The sequence below is a fragment of the Corvus brachyrhynchos genome, unplaced genomic scaffold (genome assembly GCF_000691975.1).
Source record: "Corvus brachyrhynchos isolate BGI_N302 unplaced genomic scaffold, ASM69197v1 scaffold292, whole genome shotgun sequence".
NCBI lineage: Eukaryota > Metazoa > Chordata > Aves > Passeriformes > Corvidae > Corvus > Corvus brachyrhynchos.
In genome coordinates, this window is record NW_008236775.1 from 107,718 (window position 1) to 130,642 (window position 22,925).

Consider the following 22,925-nt stretch of genomic DNA (forward strand, 5'->3'; position numbering starts at 1 on the left):
CTGGAACCTCCTCAGCCCCTCTTGAGGATGGGCATCACACTGGCACCTCCAGTCATCTGGGACCTCCCCTGTGAGCCAGAACTGATGATAAATGATGCAGAATAGCTTGGTAAGCTCTTCCACCAGCTCCCTCACCACCCTCAGGTGAATCCCGTATGATCACATAGATTTGTGGGAGTCTAAGTGGCTCAATAGGTCACTAACTATTTCCCCCTGGGTTACAGGCAGTCCATTCTGCTCCCCATTCCTGTCTATCAGTTCAGGTTTGTGCTGAGGATAAGAGGTCTTACTGTTAAAGAATGAGGCAGAGAAGGCATTGGGAACCTCAGCCTTTTCTTCATTGTTGGTGATACTATTTCCCCTACATCCAATAAAGAATGGAGATTTTCCTTGGTCCTCCTTTTGTTGTTGATATATTTATAAAAACACTTTTTACTGTCTTTTAGAAGCAGTGGCCACTTTGAGTTCTGACTGAGCTTTTGTCTTTCTAATTTTCTTTTTACATGACTTAATGACATGCTTGTATTCTTCCTGAGGTGCCTGCCCCTTTTTCTAAAGGTCATACACCATCTTTTTTATCTTGACTTCTTGCAAAAGCTCCCCATTCAGCCAGATCTGTCTCCTTCAGCACACAGGGACAGTTTGCTCCTACACCTTCAAGATTTCTTCCTTAAAATATGTCCAGCCTTTCTGGAAGGCTGGGTTACAAGAGTCTCTCTGTCCATGCACTGAAATGGGATGAAAAGGAGGAAGAAAAGTTTATCCCCTCCCAAGCCTACATTTGGAGAAAGGGCAATCCATGGCACTTGCTATCCCAAAGTTACCACTCTCTGGAAAAAATTAGGCTGCAGAGTGACAGTGCATCAGCTCCAGAACAAACCCGAAATCATTTAGGGAGCTGCACCAGGGTCAGTTTTGCTGCACTGCACTAAAGATCCTGCCCTTCTCTGGCTCTGGCTCTCTCAGTGCATTTTCACATTTCCAGGATGTTCCTGACCTCAGTCCCCATAGCAACACTTTTGGTGTGATATCTTTATTAGTTTATTAATGTTTAACATTCCATGTTTAATGAGCAGTAAAGAAGCTGGGGCATCCTGATGACTTCCAAGCAGGAGTCAATCACCCTTCACTGCAGTGTCTGGAAGAGAAGATGACCTACAGGCCTCACAGCTACATCTGATGTGACTAAATTGGATGCTGTTAGAACAGGCATGGTGGTGGATCAAGGCAGACAGATAAAGAGCAGTGACAGGGCAAGTGTTGAATTCACATGGTTTTAATAACAAATTCTCCCTCTTCACTTCCCAAGGAGAGACAGGGACTCCCAGAGATATTTCTTCAAATTCATCATAGATCACTAAGATGGGGGTTCATGTCTCTGATCTCCATAGCACAGGCTCTTAGCTGGTTGCTCTGAGCTCTATTTATGGTGCATGGAGGTAAATGAGCACTGTGAGTTCTCTGTTCTGGTTTCAGCTGGGATAGAGGTGTTTTGTTCCCAAGTAGCTGGTCCAGGGCTGTGTTTTGGATTCAAGATGAGAACAATGTTGATAAGGTTGTTGCTCCATTGTGTTCACCCCAGGTCAAGGATTTTTCAATGTCTTTTCCTCTGCCAGCAAGCAGGTGCATAAGAAGTGAGGAAGAAGTACAGACAAGACAGCTGACCCAAACTGACCAGGGGAATATTCCAGACCACAGAACACCATGCCTTTTATGTCAACTGTGGGAAGTTGGCTGGAAGGGGGCTGATCAGTGCTCGAGTACAGGCTGGGCATCAGTCTGTGGCTGGCAAACAATTACATTGGACATCACTTGGGTTTTTTCCTCTCTCTCTCTTTCTCTCTCTCCCTCTCTCCTTTTCAACACAATTCATCTTTTTGTTATTGCCATTGTTTATTTTACTTTGCTTCAAGCTCTTCTTATCTCAGCCAACAAGGTTTAGCTTTCCAAGGGGCTCTAGGGCACCAGGGAGTGAATGAGCACCTGTGTGGTACTTCTTGGCCATCTGGTGTTAAATCACCATCAAGTCTCACATCATTCATGAAGCCAAGGGTCTTGGGCTGAGATGGCCACAGCCACCAACCACATGTCCATAAACCACACAGACAGCTCAGGGCACTGAATATGAAACTGGCACAAAATTTTAGAAATTGTCATGTCAAATTCTGCTCTTTCTACTGCACAGGGGTTTTCATGGGCTTGGACACACACTAAGTTCATGATTTGCAGACAGTTATCACATGAGGCCATATGGAATTTTGTTGGAGGCATTAGTTTGGAGATCTAATATGAGAAAGAGTTTTATCTTGATTAGAGATATGGGGGCTGCTCCTCAGTCACTCAAAAAGAGGTCTCAGGGGCTCTTTTGGATATTATTAGAGTTGTGATACTAGACCAGGTATTTGGGGAGGGGCAGATGTGACACAGGACTTGTAGATACCTGTTCCCCTCTGGATCAGCTGCTGGAGGCTTAGAAATGGAAAATGTCACGAGACAGGAACATCTGACTCAGGAACTCCAGCCAGAACATGCTGAGATCTTACACACCTTGTTTAGCAACACTGAAACTTCTCAGAAATATCATGGTCTTTTTACATCCAGCTTTTACAAAATTCTCCTGTCATCCAAGGAGGGCCCCAAAAGATCTCTCACTGCCTGACAAGTCATTAGTTCCTTTGGAGGACAAAACCACATTCCCAAACAAGTTGAATGCTTTTCCAAAGAAGATATGGAACCACAGAATCAACGAGGTTGGAGAAGACCTTTAAGATCATTGACTCCAACCTTTGATCCAACGCCACCTTGTCAACTAGACCATGGCACCAAGTGCCACATCCAGTCTTTTCTTAAACACCTCCAGGGACAGTGACTCCACCACCTCCATGGGCAGCTCATTCCAATGCCCAATCACCTTTTCTGAGAAAAACTTTTTCCTAACGTCCAACCTAAATCTCCCCTGGTGCAGCTTAAGACTGTGTCTTCTTGCCCTACTGCTGGTTGCCTGGGAGAAGAGACCGACCCTCACCTGACTGCAGGTAGTTGTAGAGTGTGATGAGGTCTCCCCTGAGCCTCCTCTTCTCCAAGCTAAGCAACCCCAGCCCCCTTAGCTGCTTCTCACAGGACTTGTGTTTCAGACCCTTCACCAGCCTTGTTGCCCTTCTCTGGATGTGCTGGAACATCTCAACATTCTTCCCAAATTGAGGGGCCCAGAACTGGACACAGCACTCATGGTGCGGCCTCACCAGTGCCAAGTAGAGGGCAAGAATCACTTCCCTGGTCCTGCTGGCCACAGTGTTCCTGATCCAAGTCAGGATGCCACTGGCCTTTTTGGCCACCTGGGCACATCGCTGGCTCATGTTCAGTCAGATGTCAACCAGTACCTCCAGGTCCCTTTCTGCCTGGCTGCTGTCCAGCCACTCTGTCCCCAGCCTGTAGTGCTGCAGGGGCTGTCGTGGCCAAAGTGCAGGACCTGCCACTTGGTCTTCTTGAATCTCATTATCTTTTGATTTGGCCCATCTATCCAGCCTGTCCACATCCCTTTGCAGAGCCCTCTTACCCTCCAACAGATCAATGCTTCCACCCATCTTGGTGTCATCTGCATATTTGCTAATGGTAGACTCGATCCCCTTATACAGATGATGAATGAAGATATTAAACAGGACTGGCCCCAACACTGACTGCTGGGGGACACCATCAGTGACTGGCCACCAACTGGATGCAGCACCATCCCCATCACTCTCTGGGCCCAGCCACTAGCCAGTTCTTAACCCAGCAAAGATGCATCTGTCCAAGCCATGGGTTGCAGCTTTTCCAGGAGAATGCTATGGGAGATGATGTCAAAGGCTTTGCTGAAGTCCAGGTAGACACATCCACAGCCTTTCCCACGTCCACCAGGCTGGCCACTTCTTAATAAAAGGAGATCAGGTTGGTCAGGCAAGACCTGCCCCTCCTAAACCCATGCTGGCTGGGTCTGATCCCCCAGTCACCCTATAGGTGCTGTGTGATGGCACTCAGGGTGATCTGTTATAGAACATATAACATATAACACCTATAACCTTCCTGCCACTGAGGTCAGGCTGACAGGCCTGGAGTTTCGCAGATCCTCCTTCCAGCCCTTCTAATGGATGAGTACCACACTGCCACCTCCAGTCCTCTGGGGCCTACCCAGTGAGCCAAGACTGATGATAAATGATGTAGAGCGGCTTCATGAGCTCTTCTGCCAGCTCCCTCATCACCCTAGGATGGATTCCATCTGGTCCCATAGACTTGTGAGCATCTAAGTGGCTCAGGAGGTCTCTAACTACTTCCTCCTAGATTACAGAGGGGCTATTCAGCTCCCCATCCCCATCTATTAGCTCGCGGCTAGTTGTCCTGAGGACACTCTGTCTTATTGTTGAAAATTGAGGCAAAGAAGGTGTGAAGTACCTCAGCCTTTTCCTCCTCTCTGGTAACTATATTCCCCCCTAAGTCCAATAAAGAATGGAAGTTTTCCTTGCTCCTCCTTTTGCTAGGAAAGTATATAGGGAAATGCTTTTTATTGTCTGTTGGAGAGGATGAAAGTTCAGTAAGAAAGTTTCACAGATATGTAGGCTTGGCAGAAAGATCTCTGAATGTAGAAACTGAGGATGAGGTAGAAATGAAAGCAAGTTTTGATATAGAGTAAAAGATGTTTTGCTGAAACACTGACCACTGAATAACTGAGAAGGCAAAGGTTGGAGATGAGATGGAAGGAGGTTTTTATGATTAGGACAAAGGTATGTGACTACAAACAAACATATGTTTTTCACCAAGTAAATAAGTCTCAAGAAGAGCATAAGTAAATAGAAAACATGTCTTTACCAAAAAGAGAGATATGGCAGGCAAACAAGAAATGTTGATGTAGCAACAAGAAGAGAGGTCTGAGAATTTCCCATTGTAAGCTTAAACTGTAACTTACTTACTCTTGTGATTGGATAAGAATGACTAAAATATGGTGATGGTAGTAGCTATGATAGGCTATAGGCAAATGTAAAGGTATTGGGTATGGTGCTTATTGGTTGTTATGTGTTAAGATACTCTGCAAAGAAAAGTATAGAATGCTTTGTAACTTGAACAGAAAGCAACCCACAGCTGGAGCTGGCAGCTGTAGGGCTGGCTCTGGATACCCACTCCCTGAACTGCTGTAACTTCGCCTATGCAATAAACAGCTTTCAAGAGAGACACCTGAAGTCCAGACATCCTTCATGAAACTTTCTCCTATAATTGTTCTTTACAGAAGCAGCCAGATTAAATTCCAATTGAGCTTTAGCCTCTCTAATTTTCTTCCTGCATAACCTAACAACATCCTTAAACACTTCCTGAGTTACCTGCCCCTCTTTCCAAAGATGATACGCCTTTTTTTCCCCCTTAGTTCCTTCAAAATCTCCCTGCCCATCCAGGTCGGTCGTCTTCCACACCAGCTCATCTTTCAGCACATAGGGACAGGATGCTCCTGTGTCATCAAGATTTCTTTCTTGAAGTATGTTCATCTTTCCTGGATGCTCTTTTTAAGGGCTGTTTCCCAAGATGCTCTACAAATCAGTCTCTTGAATAGGCTGAAGTCCACTCTCTGGAAGTCCAGAGTGGAAGTTTTGTTGATGCCTCTCCTTGTTTCACTGAATGTTGAGAATTCTATTATTTCATGGTCACTGTACCCCAGACAGCCTCGGACCACCACATCTCCCACCAGCCCTTCTCTGTTTGTAAACAGCAGGTCTGGGAGGGCCTCACCCCTGGTAGGCTCACTCACCAGCTGTGACAAGAAGTTCTCCTCCTAAGAACCTCCTAGAATGCCTCTTCTCTGCTGTGTTGAGTTCCCAGCAGATATCTGTCAAGTTAAAGTCTCTCACAAGAACAAGGGCTGGTGATCTTGAAACATCCTCCAGCTGCTTATAGAATAACACATCCACCTCTTCATCCTGGTTGGGTGGTCTGTAACAGACTCCCACCAGGATGTTGGCCTTGTTGGCCTTTCTCCTGATTCTTACCCATAGGCACTTGACCTTACCATTATTGACCACAAGTTCTGTAATGTCAAGGGACTCTGTCCTATACAGAGCCACCCCTCCACCTTTTCTCCATCTCCTGTCTCTTCTGAAGAGCCTGTAGCCATCCATTGCAGCACTCCAGTCATGCGAATTATCCCACCACATTTCCATGATGGCAGCTACATCACAGCTTTGCTGCTGTACCATGGCTTCCAGCTCCTCTTGTTTGTTACCCGTGCTGCGTGCATTAGTGTACATGAACTTCAGCTGGGCTGCTGACTTCACCTGACTCTGGTTTATCATGCTTAGGTTCATCTCTGGACAGCCTGGTTTCATCCCTATAGGAGAAAGTTTCACGAAGGATGTCTGGACTTCAGGCAGCTCTCTTGAAAGCTGTTTATTGCATAGGCGAAGTTACAGCAGTTCAGGGAGTGGGTATCCAGAGCCAGCCCTACAGCTGCCAGCTCCACCGGTGGGCATACCTGAAGCTGCTTTCTGTTCAAGTTACAAAGCATTTTATACTTTTCTTTGCAGAGTATCTTAACACATAACAACCAATAAGCACCATACCCAATACCTTTACATTTGCCTATAGCCTATCATAGCTACTACCATCACCATATTTTAGTCATTCTTATCCAATCACAAGAGTAAGTAAGTTACAGTTTAAGCTTACAATGGGAAATTCTCAGACCTCTCTTCTTGTTGCTACATCAACATTTCTTGTTTGCCTGCCATATCTCTCTTTTTGGTAAAGACATGTTTTCTATTTACTTATGCTCTTCTTGAGACTTATTTACTTGGTGAAAAACATATGTTTGTTTGTAGTCACATACCTTTGTCCTAATCATAAAAATCTCCTTCCATCTCATCTCCAACCTTTGCCTTCTCAGTTATTCAGTGGTCAGTGTTTCAGCAAAACATCTTTTACTCTATATCAAAACTTGCTTTCATTTCTACCTCATCCTCAGTTTCTACATTCAGAGATCTTTCTGCCAAGCCTACATATCTGTGAAACTTTCTTACCAAACTTTCATCCTCTCCAACACATCCCCTTACCCCTTTAAACCTAGTTTAAAGCCCTCTCAACCAGCCCTGCCATGAGAACACAGGTCTAAAAAACTCAACACAACAAAAAACACACAGAGGCGGAGTTTCTCCATCCCTCAAAACTTCATGTTCAGCACTGCTAAACAGACACACGGGGACACAGTTTAACTGAGGACAAGAATCAGTGTTAGACCAGAAGGGGAGAAAATTGAGTGAGGATGACATTGACTCTGCACCACCTGTGAGATCTGCAAAGACCCCTGAACACGGTGGGATTATGAGATGAATTATTTAATGGGTAAACAAAGACAATGCTGTGATGACCTGAGGTTTGCTGCTTATGAACTGACAACCTCAATCACTTAAGGTACTTAAGGTACTAACTGAGAAATTTTAAGCTTGTTAACATTTCTGCATGAGCAACTGACCCCTGGGTGCTCTGGGAGTTATCATCATCCTGAGTTACCATAAAATCAAGGCAGTTTCACACTGTTGAAGCTTCCAACAGGAAAGAGTTCAAAGTGGCCAGACTTGGAACCAGCCTTGCTCTCTGAGAAGGAAGTTCCAGCATTATCATCAGCCCTACTTTGCCTCAAGGCCCTGCCCCAAGGGCGTCCCTGGGCCCAACAGCCCTTTCCAGAGGGGGAATTTCACCCTTCTCTCCTGCTCTGCCAACTCCCCCTGGACAGCATCAGAACGATCCTTGGGAAACAAACACCAGACCCAGAGGGCCAGTCCATATCTCAACTTTTCCCCCAAATGACCATTCCCCATAATGTTTAGTTCATCTCCGAGACCTTCTGGGAACAGCTGTGCTGCTGATGACCCCAGTTCTTGCCACCTTTGCCTGAGGACACCTCGGGGTCGCTGGGCCCTGGGTATACAGCTGGGGTGAAGGGAAGAGAGTGGGTCCTTTCCACCCCGACAGCAGCAGCACATTCACCACTTGTTCAGGAGAGAAAGAAACAACAGAGAGCTGCTTACCTGCCTCGGTCAGCAAAGATGAGCACTGATATGGGACTGGTATTTTCTTGCCAGAGAAATTTCCAGCTGCAGAAGGGAAGGAAAATGAACAGAAGAATCAGATCCTGAAGTTCAAATATGGTGTTTCTTTGCCTAAAAGTCACTTTGCTTCCTGAAGGTCACATCTCATCTGCTATATGAGGGCTCTGTGTTGGTGATGTAGGCAATTAAGTGCAAATGGAGCTTCGATGTCAATGAGAGGTTTAAGACAAGCAGAGATCCTACTCAACACCCACAAAATGTGCCCTGTTTTAGAATTAGAGCTAGATTTTACCTGTTGTCAGGTAAGAATGATCTCCACGTCTTCAATCTATAGATGAAATGTGAACTTTGATCAGCTCTTTAAGGAAATAACTTTCAAGAACGAAACCGAAATGAACAATTAAACACTGGAGGATTAACTCAGGGTGTGGCTCTGTTTGAAGATCAAGGATCATTATTCTGTTAGACTGATGTTTTTGTTGACAGGTTACCTAGGGAATGAAGGTGGGGTTTTCCTGGAACTTACAGTCACCCTTTAGAGAAATCAACTTGAAATGGGAGAAATTCTGTTTTTCTAGAGGATGACATCTGAAGTACTCTTGGATTCCCATTCAACTTGCCCCTTAGTGTCACTTTTCTCAGCTGTTTCTTCCTTCAAAGACTGTGTCAGAAGTATTTCTCATTGCCCTAGAAATTATTTGATATTGGGAAAGTCTTCTCTAACTAATTTGATATCCTATGATAAGTCACCTGCCTCATGATAGAAAGGTGCTGGATGAAGCTTTCCTGGGTTATAGTGATAGTGACCCTGACATCAGCCTTCTGGACAAGGTGCCCAGCTGTGAGACAAACTGGTATATGGTACCCTAAGTGAAGAACTGCCTGATTGCCAGGGCTCCAGGGTTGTAGAAAATACAGCTACCTCTGTCTGTTGGACAGTCACCAGCTGAGTTCCTGCAGGCTCAGTCCTAGAGTATGTCTGTTCCTTGTGTTTATCAGTGATTTGGGTGCAGGAATTGAATGTATCATTAGCAAGTTTGCTGATGATGCCAAACTGGAGATGCTGCTGAGTTTCTTGAGGGGCAGGAGGCTTTGCAGAGGGGTCTGGATGGATTTGAGTGTTTGGCAATTGTCAAAGGCATAAGATTCAACAAGAACAAGTGTTGACATCTGCGCTTAGGGCAGAGTAATGCCAGAGAAAAATACAGACTGGGAGAGGAGTGGCTACAGAGCAGCCCTGCAGAAGTTTTATCAAAGACATCAGAACCAGTAGTAAAGAGAGGCAATGATCCTGCTGCACTGAGTGTTGCTGCAGCCTCACCTCATGTGCAACTCTGGGCCCCACTATTTAAAAAGAATATGGAGGTACTTGAAGGGTGGCAACAAAACCGATGCAAGCATTGGAGGACAAGTCCTGTGAGAAGCTGCTGTAGAAAACTGAAATCCCTTCTCCTTAGATGGCCTTTGCCAAGAATCCACAGAGCCTCTGGGACAGTAACAGTGGGGCACTTTGAGCCACTCATTCCCAGTCAGGCTGATTCCAGCCTCCATTACAGTCACTTGCTGGGATCCTACATCACTCCAGAAGTACAGACAGGTTCTACCCCTCTGTAGCCTGATGATGTTGGGGTACTCTGTGCCCCAGTGTCTGCTGGAACTTTGTACTCTGGTGGGGCTGCTGTGCCAGGCCATCAGATGCACACACTCCAGTAAAACTGTTTGTCCCTCTCCTTCTCCCAGCTGGATGCAGGGTCTCCCTGGTTCTGATCATAGGATCCTCTGCTTACTTCATGTAAAAACAGCTTATAATGTCTTTCCATAGGATCAGGAGTAAGATCAGCACTTTCATTCTGTCTGGGAAATTGACAGCTGGAGATTGGAGAAGCTGAGTGGAGGAAATGGGAGAGAGTGTCTCATGTGCCGGCTCCCAGCAGCTCGTGGGCTAAATGGCACCTGCCTTTTGTTTAATGTGATACTTTATTTCTGAGTCACTGAGAGATCTGTAAGGAGCCATGAAAATTCAACCCATGTACCACCACCCAGGAGGGAACCCAGGAACTGGTGATCTCACCAGCCCCATGATGGTCATGGCAGCTCTGGGAGTTTTAGGCAAGGAAGGAGCTCTAAACCTGAATGTTCCAGGAGACCCAGCCTGGACTGCAGTAGGTTCGAAGGCAGTTTCATTGTGTGGTGAAATGCAGCAGGCAGGAACAGCTTGGTTAAGGTGCAAAAGAGCCTGGGGGGAGTTCCTGTGCCAAGAGATGCTCTGGATGCTCCATGCCCAGCCTGAGCCCTGTTCTGACCCATGTGGGGCTGGCGAGCTGCAATAATCCCTGCTGGGGAGGTGTGAGCCCACCTGAGAGACGCCTGAGTGCTCAGCATCCCTGGCTGTGGAACTGAGGGGAATGGGGCCCTCCCTGCTGTGACTTCTCATCTGGGCTAAGGAGATGATCTGGGCTGCCAGTTCCCCCCAGCTGGACAGTGGGCACCGTTTGTATGCAGGTGTTGATAACATCAGGTGGAGCTGCTTAGCTTGGATTCACTGATCAAAAATAGCACAGAATCATAGAATCATAAAATTATTTCATTTGGAAAGGACAGTGAGAAACTCTTCAATGTGTGCAAAGCCACAGTTACAGGAGAGCAAGTGGGAAAAGTCACCTGTCAAATCCTGAACCCCCTGCTGCAGGTGGAGAAGGAAACTACTGTGCTCCTCTCAGGTGAGTCCCATCATCCTGAGAAGTCTTGGCTGGAGGCTCATGGTCACAGGAGCCCTGTGAGGCCCTTCCCAGTGCCAGGGAAGGCAACAGCTCTCCAGCCCAGCCAGACCCATCCCAGAGCATCACGGCGCACTGCAGGAAGGACAGGCTGCAGTGAGAAATGAGCAGGGTCCCTCCTGCCCCACAGGCTGTGCACATCCCGAGGGAAGGCAGGCTCTGCCCACCCATGGAGGAATGGGACTATTTCTGCATTCATCTCCACAGAAACTCTTTAGGCAGGTGCTTAAGTTTCGGGGTAAGATTGAACATTGCCAGATGACACTCAGATAATTTTTTTCAAAGGTTCTGTTTTTCCAGGTGCATTTCAGGGGGTCTCTGCTTCCTGGATACAACTCCCTTTATTCCTTCTCACATTGGCTGCTGGTGCTGTTCTTGTATTTCGAGGTAAGGGCTCTTGGTTCACAGGACCTCATGTTTTCAGAAGCAAGGCCATGGGAGATCAATCCTTGTGACAAATTTCTCTGCAGAACCTGCTCTAGCAGAGGCTGTTCCTCATGCTTGGTAGAGGAACGCTCTACACAAAGGTCAGGTGAAGTGGCTGAGGGCTTTACACATCACTTTTGGGTTTCTGTTTCACTCTTTGACTGTAAGGGAGCATTTCTCAGCTCCTTGTTAGACTAGTCTAACAAGTAGGATGAAACACCAAGGGAAGTCTTGCTCTGGCCCACAGAAGTAGCAGACCTTCCTCACTCTGAGCTCTCCTCAGGTAGAAGTTTCCCATGTGCTCATCTGTTATCCAGAGGCAGAAGGGCAATGCCTCCACACGGCAGCTGAGAGCTTGGGTGGACCATGGTACCCAGAGGCAAGGGGAGGAAGGAGGATGGGATTGGGGGACTTTTCCTGGGGGGAATTAGAAGGGTCCCTTCCTCTGCCTTCATTGCTCTCATCCTCCCCCAAGCCTCCAGTGGAGCTCATTCATCACAGCTGGACCTTTTTCCCTGCAGTGGTGCCTCCCACCTTGGCAAGGGCCTCTCCAGAGATCTCTGCCTCTGCAGCCATGGCTGGGGACAGGTCCTGTTTCCTCAGTCCAGTGCCAGCTGTTCCAGCTCTGTGGTGTCCGAGGGCACAGCCATGCTCAGCCCTTTCTGGGGGCATTTGTGGATGTGGTTTTCCTTCCTGGCTGGGAGCTGGAGCAGGGGCCACAGAACCTGTGGCAGAGTGTCATGGCCAAGGGCCCAAAACAGCCCCGGGAAACCATTGCTCATGGCAAGGCAGGACTGAGCCTTCCCTAAAAGCTCTCCTGACCTCACACCACTCACAGCTTCTGAGATCTGTGCATGGAGCTTCATCTGGATCTGGAGAGGTCCCCAGGGGCTGACAAATGCCCAGGGAAGGACCACCATAAGCACACAGGGGAAGGAAGAAGTGCAGCTGATGAAGCCATGGCAGATGGGGCTGTGGCAGACACCTGGGGGCACGTGTGGACACGTGGGCACAGAGCCCACCTGACCAGGCCGTGTTAGTGACCTTGGCAGAGGCTCCTGGTGCCATTTGGACTGTTCTTATACCAGGTTCATACTGGAGTATCTCTCACCTGGCTGGGGGGCCCTCTCTGCAGCACCACTGGGAGATACAAACCTGACCTCTCTGGTGCCAGGAGTGTTCAGCACCCCTTTGGCTGAAGCCCTGAGCCCTCAGCTTGGTCCTCAGGGCAGACCCTGCTCTCAGCAGGAGACCCCACTACACACCTCCTGTGCTCCTTCCCACCCTGAGCAGTTCTGCCGTGTGCTGACAGAGGAAAAACCAAAGTTCTAAGTCAAGCCCGAAGAACCCAACTGACTTGTTAAGGAATTTCCAGGCACAAAAAAAATGCTGTTCAGGGTAGGTTCTGGGAGGAGAAGGGCAAGAGCAGAACAATCCCTGTGTGGGGTCGCAGGAAGGGAAGGGGCCAAGTGAGGCCCGAGCAACCTCCCTGTGAAAGCCCATGTGGTGCTGCAGAGCTCTGGGGTGTGATTGTCACTGCAGAGAGAAGCGAGGCCAGTTGAGGTCTGTGCCCAGAGCACGTTACCTGCAGAACCCCTTCCAGTGCCTGGCCTTCAGGTTGGGGTGATTTTGGCCACAAGGATGTCCCTGTTTGAGGAGAGATACATCCTCCTAGAGCAGAGGGTATTCCATGCATTTGTAAAGGAAAGCTCTCAAAGGCACAGTCCCTCAATTCTGGGGCTCCTTTTCCTTTCTCTGACCTCTAAAGGAGGAATCTCCTCCTCATGTCATGCTACATGGCAGGGGTTAGAGTTTGTGGGAGCTTCTGTTATTTCCTATGGAAAGCAGCTGACAATTTGAAGGTCACAGCCATGCTCAGCCCTTTCTAGGGTGCCTTTGTGGACTTGGTTTTCCTTCCTGGTTGGGAGCTGGAGGAGGACCCTGTGATGCCTGGAGAACCTGTGGAAGACTCTGATGGCCAAGGGCCCAAACCAGCATCATGAAACCATAGCTCAGGATAAAGTTTGAAAGACTGGAGGAGACTGCTGGCTCAAAACATTTTGGATGCATGTGTGGGAGAAGGGGAAGGTCGGGCCTTGCTTTTGGTGAGGAATTGCCCTGCTACCCACACCCTAACCCCCAGGGCCTTTAGTTCAGCCCTCCAGTGGCCGCCAATCCCTGGCACACCAGAGGTGATCTTTCACTGGCCGCCCTGGAGCCCCTAACCCATCTCCAGAGTGGCTACCAGACCAGAAGTCGCACCTGGGGAAGGGCCCAATGTGGAAACCATGTTTTTACTAGAAAACGATACATATTGTGAACCAGCCATAAGATAGAAAATCCAGAGCACGTAAGACAGAAGGACTTAAGCACATACACAGGGGAAAAAGTCCATGGGAAGGTTGTGAGAAAGGAACAAGCAGCATTGGGAAGGATGTGAACGAGGAACAAGCAAGGGAAGGATAAGAAAATGCCAACTGAAGGACAGTTGTGACATACACAATGGACACACATACAAGAGCCAATCATAAAGCATAAAGCAGCTTTGTGTGAAAATAGGCCTTAACCAATAATAATTATGCACAATCGCGTGTAGGAAAGCAAGAACTGTGTATTAGGGACAGTAGTTCATCAATAAAATGGCCTCAGCCTGATTCACACTGGAGCATGTAGAGTCCATTGTTTCTCTCCACAGCCCACGAAAACCAAAACGTACTTAAACCAGGATACAAGGAAAGCACATGGCTTGACCCTACCTCATCCGGGATTTTATATCATCAGAGACACTGCTGGAACTCAGGAGTAGTAGCTACATTCATTCTTTTCTAAATCTTCTCTCTTTCTCTTTCTCCTCCTTTTTCTAGCTCCATCTTCTTGGAGTTTTGAGTAACTTAAAATTGAATGGGCTTGGAGTTTGCTAAGTTGAATGGGCTAAGGTAGTGCTTTGTGAAATGTTTTCTGTTGATTGAATGCTGCTCTAAACTTTTGCTAAAGTCCTCTGATTTATTGAAGTTGCCAGTAAAGTTTTGTTGTTTTGACTTTCTGAGAGTATCTTGTCACTATTTCACCCATGTGTCTAATTCAGAGTTCATAAAAAAAATGTAAGAGGCTCCTCAAGCAAGTTTTTGGGGCCTTACACAAGGCAGGACGGACCCTTCTCCAAAAGCTGTACTGACCTCCTACCACTTGCCTCTCTTGAGCCCTGCACATTCAGCCTGATCTCTGCTTGTGTCTGTGTTGTGGTTTAGGAATGGAACTTCCCAATTCACTGCCCCCAGCAAGACTGTCCCAAATCACACATCACTCTCTTACTTCTGCTTCCTCTACCTCTTCCTGCTGCAGCAGGATGGAGTTGAGAATTGGAGGCATAAAAGATCATAGGTTGAGATAAGAACAATTTACTGGAAACAGCAATGAGATAAGAAAACAAAGAGTAAGAGCAACAGTGTAGGAACCCAGAGTGCCGAGATAATAGCAAAAGGTATAAGACCATCCTTAGATCCAGTTGCCAAGGTTGGAAGCTCTAGCAACCATCATTAAAACTCACTGGTATGAACTATCTCTATGGACACTTGCACTGAAACCCGTCAATACGGTCAGGTGCTATAGAAACCAACATAAAACCTGTTGTCATGGATATTTGCACTGAGACACATTGCTGCATTAACGGCTGCCACGGCAACAAGCACTTGACCTGTTGTGATGGTGGATTGCCATGGCAATCTGTATTAAGGCCTGTGGCTGGGGACTGTTGCCATGGATACCTGAACTGAGACCCATTGCTAGTCGGTTGCCATGATAATCATCAGTAAACCCCTGTATGGGGAGAGATAAGATAGAATCGAGCTGTGAGCTGTGGGATGTGCCTGCAGAGGCACATGGCAGCACAAAGGAGCACATGGCGGCACAGAGAAGCTTGTCTCCACTGGACCCTGGGGGGAGGTGTCACACAGCAGACCCCTATGGAGAGGAGCCTGCCAGGAGCTGATGGACAGGTGAACAGCGAGTGATCATCCCACAGAAGGATATTTGGAAAGTGTGTTGCTGATGTGGCAACACAGGATAGGTCACATAGTGAGAATTGCCATATAAGGAAATACTGTGCCTTGAAAAAGTGTATAAAACCAGCTCATTTCTTTGAATAAACAATTCAGATTCCCTGCTGGTCTGGGTCCATGCCTCAATCACCGACACCACTGCTGCTAAGGAGTGTTGCTACACTCACTTGCACTGATACAGTTTTCTGTCAGCAGGTGCCAATAACGATGAGCATAAGTTCCCATTGTTGGGATCAGTTGCCATGAAAACCTCCATGAAGATCCATTGCTGTGGTCACCTTCTATGGCATCTATAAAGCCCATTCCTAGGGACCATGCCATGGACACTTATGTGAGTCGGTTGCCATGTAAACCACCCTAAAGTCCTGTTGACATGTTGGTTGCCATGACAACCATCATAAGGACCCCCCCCCCGCTAGACTCAGGTGCCACTGCAACCATCCAAAGGTCCCATTACTAAGGATGATTACCATGGCAACCATGATAAGGACTTGTTCTTACATTTAGTTCGATACCTACCTGCAATGTGACACTTGCCCAGGTTCAAGTCCCAAAGCAGCCAAAACATGGATGCACTGTGATGTTCAGTTGCCATGGAACCTGTACTAGGGCCCATTGCTAGGGACCAGGGCCATGGGAAACAGACACAGGGATCTGTTGCTATGGTTTTGTGCTTTGGAACTTTGGATGTGGGGTCCACAAACTAGCAGAGTTCAAGATGGTGAAAGGAGGGGGTGTCACAGCGACCACTTCTCCACAGCCCAGCTAGCATTCTCAGTGTGCGGCAGGAGTGGGGAGCAGCCGAAGGCACTCGGCTTTAAGGCTGCTCCTCTGGAGTCTCAGCTCTGCCCAGGGGAGCTGAAACCCCAGGTGCTGTGGCTGTCAGCAACCCCGACGAGGGAAAAGATAAAAGGTTGTGAGGAGGTTTGACTCTGGACACAGCTCCACATTTACAGCCAGGAGGGAGTCCAGGCAGAACAAGCGCAGATCAAGGGCGGGCAACAACTTACAAAGGAGGGTGTTACAAGGGGAATGGCTCGACCATAGGCCAATAGGGATCTCTGGGGGAGGGATATGGACAGGGACAGATGTACACACAGACCAATGGCCTTAAGGGGCGGAGGGAAAGGGGCCACATGCCCCAATGGGGTGTCGAGGTTTAGGGGATTTCCAGAGGGGAGGTACCACAAAGGGCAGGGTCTCTGGGGATTGACAAGAACCATATAAGGATAATCAGGGAGGGCTTAGGTGATGGACACAGAACCATCTGGAACAATGCGAGGGGCTTGGGTGATTGATGGAGAGCCAACTAGAATGAGGGGAGGAGAACAACCATGTAGGGAGCATTGGGGGAGCAGCTAGGGTTTGGGGTGTATCAACTGGGAATGGGGGCAAGGGAGTAATAGAGTTAAACCATTGAAGCATCCAGAGCATGTGGACAAAACATACAACAAAACATCGCACCACCACAAGGGGGGAAGGAGAGCAGCAGAGAAAAGATCCAGAATCTGAAGAGAGCATTCACCTTCTTCAGCAAAAGACAACTGGGATGCTCCAGGAAACAGCTAGAGAGGCAAAGGTAGTTGGGAGAGCAGAGATATCAGGAGATGTGTGGCAGGGGGAAGAGGATGAAGCCCACCATAACTTCTCTTACTTTTCTGTATACAGATTAATTCACCAAAGTGATCTAGAGCACCCAAAGTTGGATCTCCTGTGTCTTTCTTGGGAAACTGGAAAAGGACGAAGCATCTAAGCAACTGCTCTGCTTTGCCTACAATTTCTCAGCCTTTTCTTGCCTGCCACTCCATTGCCTTGCTTTGCTTCCCCCTCATTGGTATGGCCTTGACTTCCCTACCTCTCTCGACTAGAATTGCCTAAACTTTGACTACATTGCCTTACCTACTTGGATGGCAAGGCAAAGCAAACCAAAGGAGGGGAATGGAAGGCAAGGAAAGGGAAGGAGAGGTAGGTAGGGAAGGCAAAAGCAATGGTAGGCTGGGCAAAGCTAGGCAGTGGTACTGAAGGAAAGGCAAGGCCAGATGATTCAGAGTGCCTTTCCTTGAGAAGCAAAGGACACAGTTCTAGTGTTGGTGGAGCTGATGATAAGGTACTACGGGGAGGCAAACTCCAGCAAGACATTTTTGTCCTGGCCCCTTCTGTGTAGGAGAAACTGTTGGATGTATGCAATAGTGGAGGTGGTAAGCGACTTTCACTTGGTAAGTTCCTGAACGAGAATGGCAATGCTTTTTCACAGGAAGGAAATCATGTAGCCCCAGTGTTTCATGTGCAGAGAAGAAGCTGCCTGGTGGAAGTAAAGGGTGGCAGCAACATTTTTGGCATATTTGGTGTGGAAGCATTCCCTTGACTTGTACAACCATGGATTGGTATCCATATATTGAAGGTGGTCTCCTGAAAGATTCAATTTTTGGCATATTGTTTCCAGCTTTTAGAGCTCGTCTTCTGGACTTTTTGGCAGTATATTTATTATGGGCAAGGTAAGCAGCTCTGCTCAGTCTTGGTGTGCAGCTGATCTAGTGCCCAGGGGAGGCAATGTCCAGTAGCAGTGTTCTGGCATCTTTGTAGGGGATTAATTCGCGGATGTTTTGTATTTTCAAGGAGGGGATTTCATTTCTTTTGAGATGGGCTCATGCTTCCTCTGGCAAAGAAACTAATTTTGGATGCACACACTGCAGCATACAAAGTGCAGCACACACAGGTCTGTGCACTCAGCTCTATGGACCCTCATGCACTTCCAGTCTAACAGATTCCAGTTACAAAACTAGACACATTCAGCCGCTGGACCCACAAAAAAGAAGAAACAGACCATCTAACCCAGAGAACTGCCTATTGCAAAAAGCCTTTAAATTCACTAAGACCACCCAACATGCGGATCCAAACTTGCTTTCTTTGCCAGTGAGAGGAACTAGAAGCCCATCTCAAAACAAATGGCATCCCCTCCTCCAAAATACAAAACATCAAGGGACTGATCCCATACAAAGGTGCCGGAACACTGTTACTGGGCATTACCTGCCCAGAGCACTAGATCAGCTGCTCACCAAGACTCAGGGTACCTGTTTACCTTGTCCAAAAGACGTGTGCTGCCAGTATTTCAGAAGGCCACCTCTGAGAAGTGGAAACCATATGCCAAATTGATTTTCTGTCAGGAGACCACCTTCCAAAGATGGATACTGACTTCATAATTGTATGAATTGAGGGAATGCTTCCACACCAAATGTGCCAGGACAGAAAGTTGCTGCCACCCTTGACCTCCACCAGGCAGCTTCTTCTCTGCACCCCCAACACTGGGGCTACGCTCTTTCCTTCCCATGAAAAAGCATTGCCATTCTCGTTCAGGAACTTACCAAGTGAAAGTCGCTTACCACCTCCACTATTGCATACACCCAACAATTGCTCCTACACAGAAGGGGCCAGAAGAGAAATGTCTTGCTGGAGTTTGCCTCCCCATAGTACCTTATCATCAGCTCCACCAACACTGGCACTATGTCCTTTGCTTCCCAAGGAAAGGCACTCCAACTCCCTTCGCCTTTCTTTGCCTTGCCTTCAGTACCTTGCCTAGTTTTTCCTAACCTACCCTTGCTTTGTTTCCTTTGCCTACGTCTGCCTTGCCTCACACTACCTACAACTTGCTGGCTTTGCTTTGCCCTGCCTACCACTCTTTACCTTGCCTTCTATGCAGGCAAGGCGCTGCAAACCAAGTGCAGGCAATTGTGGGCAAGTCAAGGGAGAGGTAGGCAAGGCCAGAGCAGTGAGGCAAAATAGCTTGAGGCTGGTAGAGACATTAAGACCCCTTTCAGACATTAACACCCATAATTTCACACACTGAATTGTTTCTAAAGACACTAGCACACATCTTTCCTATGAATACCCCCTCTTCTTATTTCTCAATTGATCTTTACAAACCTTACTTATCATTAATTAAACTTTTTTAACCACCTGACATGGTATAAAAATTAACATCTGAACTTCCCCTTCCCAGCTTTTCCACATCTGGCCCCTGAACCAAGTGTGGCAAGGAAATAGTGTATTAACCCACTAATCCACAGAGATCCATGGTACTGATCTGTTTCACTCACTTTTGTGGAGTTAGCTGAGGTTTCCCATTCTTTCCCTCCTGCTGATAAGTCCAAATCTCTGGGGTTTTAGAGGCCTTGATTGGAGTATGATGGGTCCACCCGTGTTCAGCTGTCCTGACTTCTGTTTCTGTGGTCCTGGCTGGATGCTACAAACAGCAAAGTCCAAAGGCAGTGTCTGTGCTAATTGGGCTTCCTGTCAAAGAGATTTCACTAGACCCAATATTCTGGTCACATATTGGTTTAAACATACATCACTTACCTCCGTTCCTTTGACTAGGTTGAGAATTATCTCCTTGGGTTTGGTTCTTTTCTTTTCTACTTGACCTGAATTCTCAGGATGCCAGGGATATGGAGGTCCCACTGAATTCCCAAAGGAACCATAATCCTTTGAAGGATCCCCTTGCAAAATGAGTTCCCCTGTCCAAGTCCACTGCCCCCACAATCCCATATTCCGGAATCATTTGTTCTAAAAATACTTTAATAACTGATCCAGTAGTTGCTGAAGCAACTAGAGACACCTCTGGCCACCAGCCAGCTGGCATACCACTACCAGAAGATATTTAAGCCCTCTCACCTGAGACATCTCAGCAAAATACACCCGTCATCCTTGGAAAGGATGTGTAGCCCAGGGTCACTCCCTGGCCTTGCAATCTCCTTTGTAGACTGGCTATTAAATTTGGTCCAAATCAGGCAGCCCTCAACTGCTCATTTTGCTAAAACAGAAAGACCCAAAGCAGTACATCTTGAGGAAGGCTTCTGCCAATCCTTGAGAGCCCAAATGACTCCCCCCATGGAGTTGTTTTAATATTTGCAGGATCAAAGCTCCTGGAATCCACTGCTTACTGTCCTTTGTAAATCAATTCTCCCTTCTTTCTTCTGCGCCACCACTCATAATTATCTCCAACTCCTCTGGTGGAAAAGACAGTTCCCCCAGCAATGGCTGAGCCACTGGCAGCAAAGGGAGGATCCCGAAGACCTCTGGGAAAAGTGGTGCTTTCTGAGCCTCTCCATTTGCCAGTCTCTGCTGAGTACCTTGCCTGATGTCCCCTAACATGTATTATTTCTACCTCTTTTGGTATTTTCACCACCTCCAATAGGTAAGTAATAAAGCTCTCCTGAGAGAACTTTTTTCCCCTACACATTAATAAACCTCTGTCCTTAGTTTTGCAAACAGATTTACCACCCCACATGCGTACTTTGAATCTGAAAATATATTCACCACCTGTCCTTGATACAATTTGCAGGCTTTTGTTAAGGCATATAATTCTGCAGTCTGTGCTGACCATGTGCATGGTAACTCCCCCTTGTTATGAATGCATTGTGATGATGGCTTTTTTCATGTTATATAATTTTTATGAATGTATTGTGATGTTGGCTTTTTGCATGTTCCTTAAAGTTAGAAAAACTTTACCTAGGTTCTGTAATGTAATACATGATATAGAATGTCTATTGTTTCTGTAGTTAATTTAGAAAAGATAGGCAGAGAAAGCCTTCACATTCCTGGAGTATCTTATCAGAGAAGAAGAAAAACCAGAAACCAGAGAGAGAAGAATTTATGGAGGGAGCAGAGATGGAATGGAGCCAAGGAGGAAGATAAGGCAGATGGGATGATACACAGAAACTCCAAAGAATTTATGACTCATGCATGATTGTGCTGAATATGCAATAAGAGATGTACTTTTAAAGACGATCTTTTGGATGTAGAGGTGTGCCTTTGGATTTCTGCCAAAGCACCCAGCCGTAATACCCTTTTTGCTGTTGTCTCCTAATTGTCCCTTTTATTAAACTTTTTTTAAATTTTACGAAGAGTGAACCTCGTTTTTCACACCCTCTTCTTTCAGTTCCGTTCTTTTAACTATACCATATCCAGTAATTCGTCTTCCTTCTATTACTCTTGAAGTTATATAAATAATTTTGGCTGAGAGGTATCCTATAAATCTTCCCTAGCTCAGGTCTGGAGATCTATTGCCTGGATACAATCATGAGCCTCCTTTAAGGCTCCTTCCTCGGGACCAGTTAAACAGGAGGCTGAGTTAAACCCTTCCCCGCTTCTCAATTCTAAACTCTCCTGTTCCATTAAGCAGGTTTCATACTGTAACAATCTAGTGCTGGTCATCCATTTAGAACTTGATGCTAGACTTTAACAATCCTGCTATCAGTTGCCATCAAAGTCGTGGCTGCACAGTTCTGCAGACAACAGAGCCTCAGTCACCCTTAGAGCAAACAGTGGGGCCACCCCCTCATCAATGGGTCAAATATTTTAGCACTAGAATTCCTTTGGCACAGCCCTGTTTAACATCCACATACAATTCAAATTCCTTTTCTGAGTCTGCAAAAGCTAAGGCTGGGACAGTAATCAATTCATCTTTTAATTTTCTCAAATTTTGCTCTGGTGTCCATACCACAACAGTGCGGCTATCTTGAGTTAAAAATCACACAACAGTCTGGCTAGAACAAAAAAGTCCTCAATCCGGGTCCTCCAATATCCTGTTAATCCTAAAAATTGTCACAGCTCCCCTTCAGTCCTGGGCAACAGCACCTCCAAGATTCCCTGGACCCCCTCTGGGCCAACACACTGCAAGCCTTCAGTCAAAATATGCTCCAAACATTCAACCTTTCTCTCCATCACTTGTGCCCTCCCTTTAGATGTCCCTGTGGATGCTAAAAAGCTAGGAGCAGAGGAATTTTCCAGCTGCTGAAGCATTCTGTAAAGTTTTTCCTTTCTCATGCAAGTTAGCTGAGAAACGATTTGAGATTTTTGTAAACCAAGACTTTATCTTGCGCCTCCAAACTTGTTTTCCAACTATTGATTTGGTACACTGGAGAAAATATTTTGAATGGGCGTTGTGGAACCTCCACCAATCATTCTAAGAGGTGGTTGATCAAGGGACCAATCGTATCATGCTCTCTTGTGAATCAAGTTATATAACCCAGCTTGTAATTAATAAAATAATTCCATTTCTCCTTGGACTTATGGTGTGATTCTTGCCGTTTCTCGGTACAATAGCTACATCTTGTGGCCCGCGATGTGTACTACTGATTTACCAACATATGAATATCGATCTCATATCGATATCCAACTGAGACAGACAAAAGCTCTCTAACAGTTTAGAGTTAGAAAGTGAATGTTTTATTGGCGCCGGACAGCAGCGTGGAACAGCTTCCTAATGCGCAGTGTCCAGGTATGAACGGTTACAGAGTTCATTTATCCACAAAAGTGATGAATATCCAAAATACAAATACATATTTATAACAATGACCCCTGCCATTCTCTGCTTCATATGGAAATGAGCTTTAATGTCATTAAGCATGCGTAGTGCGTGCTCTGAATTGAGTCGCTGCTCTCGAATTGGGTCAGTGGTCTTAAAAAGATGAAGCATGCTCATCTTCCTCATTTTGACCTTTTCGCCTCTCTGAACTTTAACAATCTTAATTACTTTAGCGACCTCCACATTTCCTCTTGCGTGACTTTTGAACAGGTTCTCACAGAGGGAGGAAATTGGTAATTGT

The 22,925-nt window shown here is 46.7% G+C and overlaps 1 protein-coding gene across 5 annotated transcripts in view; it reads right to left on the reverse strand.

The window, feature by feature from the left end:
• The window catches only part of LOC103611227 (butyrophilin subfamily 2 member A2-like), a 30,829-nt gene extending 22,365 nt beyond the window's left edge, over nucleotides 1-8,464 (reverse strand). For 3 of the 5 annotated variants that reach the window (XM_017727822.1, XM_017727823.1, XM_017727820.1), the window contains exons 1-2: nucleotides 8,353-8,459; nucleotides 8,040-8,105 (exon numbers count right to left, since the gene is read on the reverse strand). The gene's annotated coding sequence lies outside the window, so the exon portion shown is untranslated. Of the gene's footprint in view, nucleotides 1-5,767; nucleotides 5,779-8,039; nucleotides 8,106-8,352 lie in introns of those variants that run through there. The other 2 variants (XM_017727824.1, XM_017727821.1) reach the window with 2 other exon arrangements.
• Nucleotides 8,465-22,925: the final 14,461 nt, after the last annotated feature.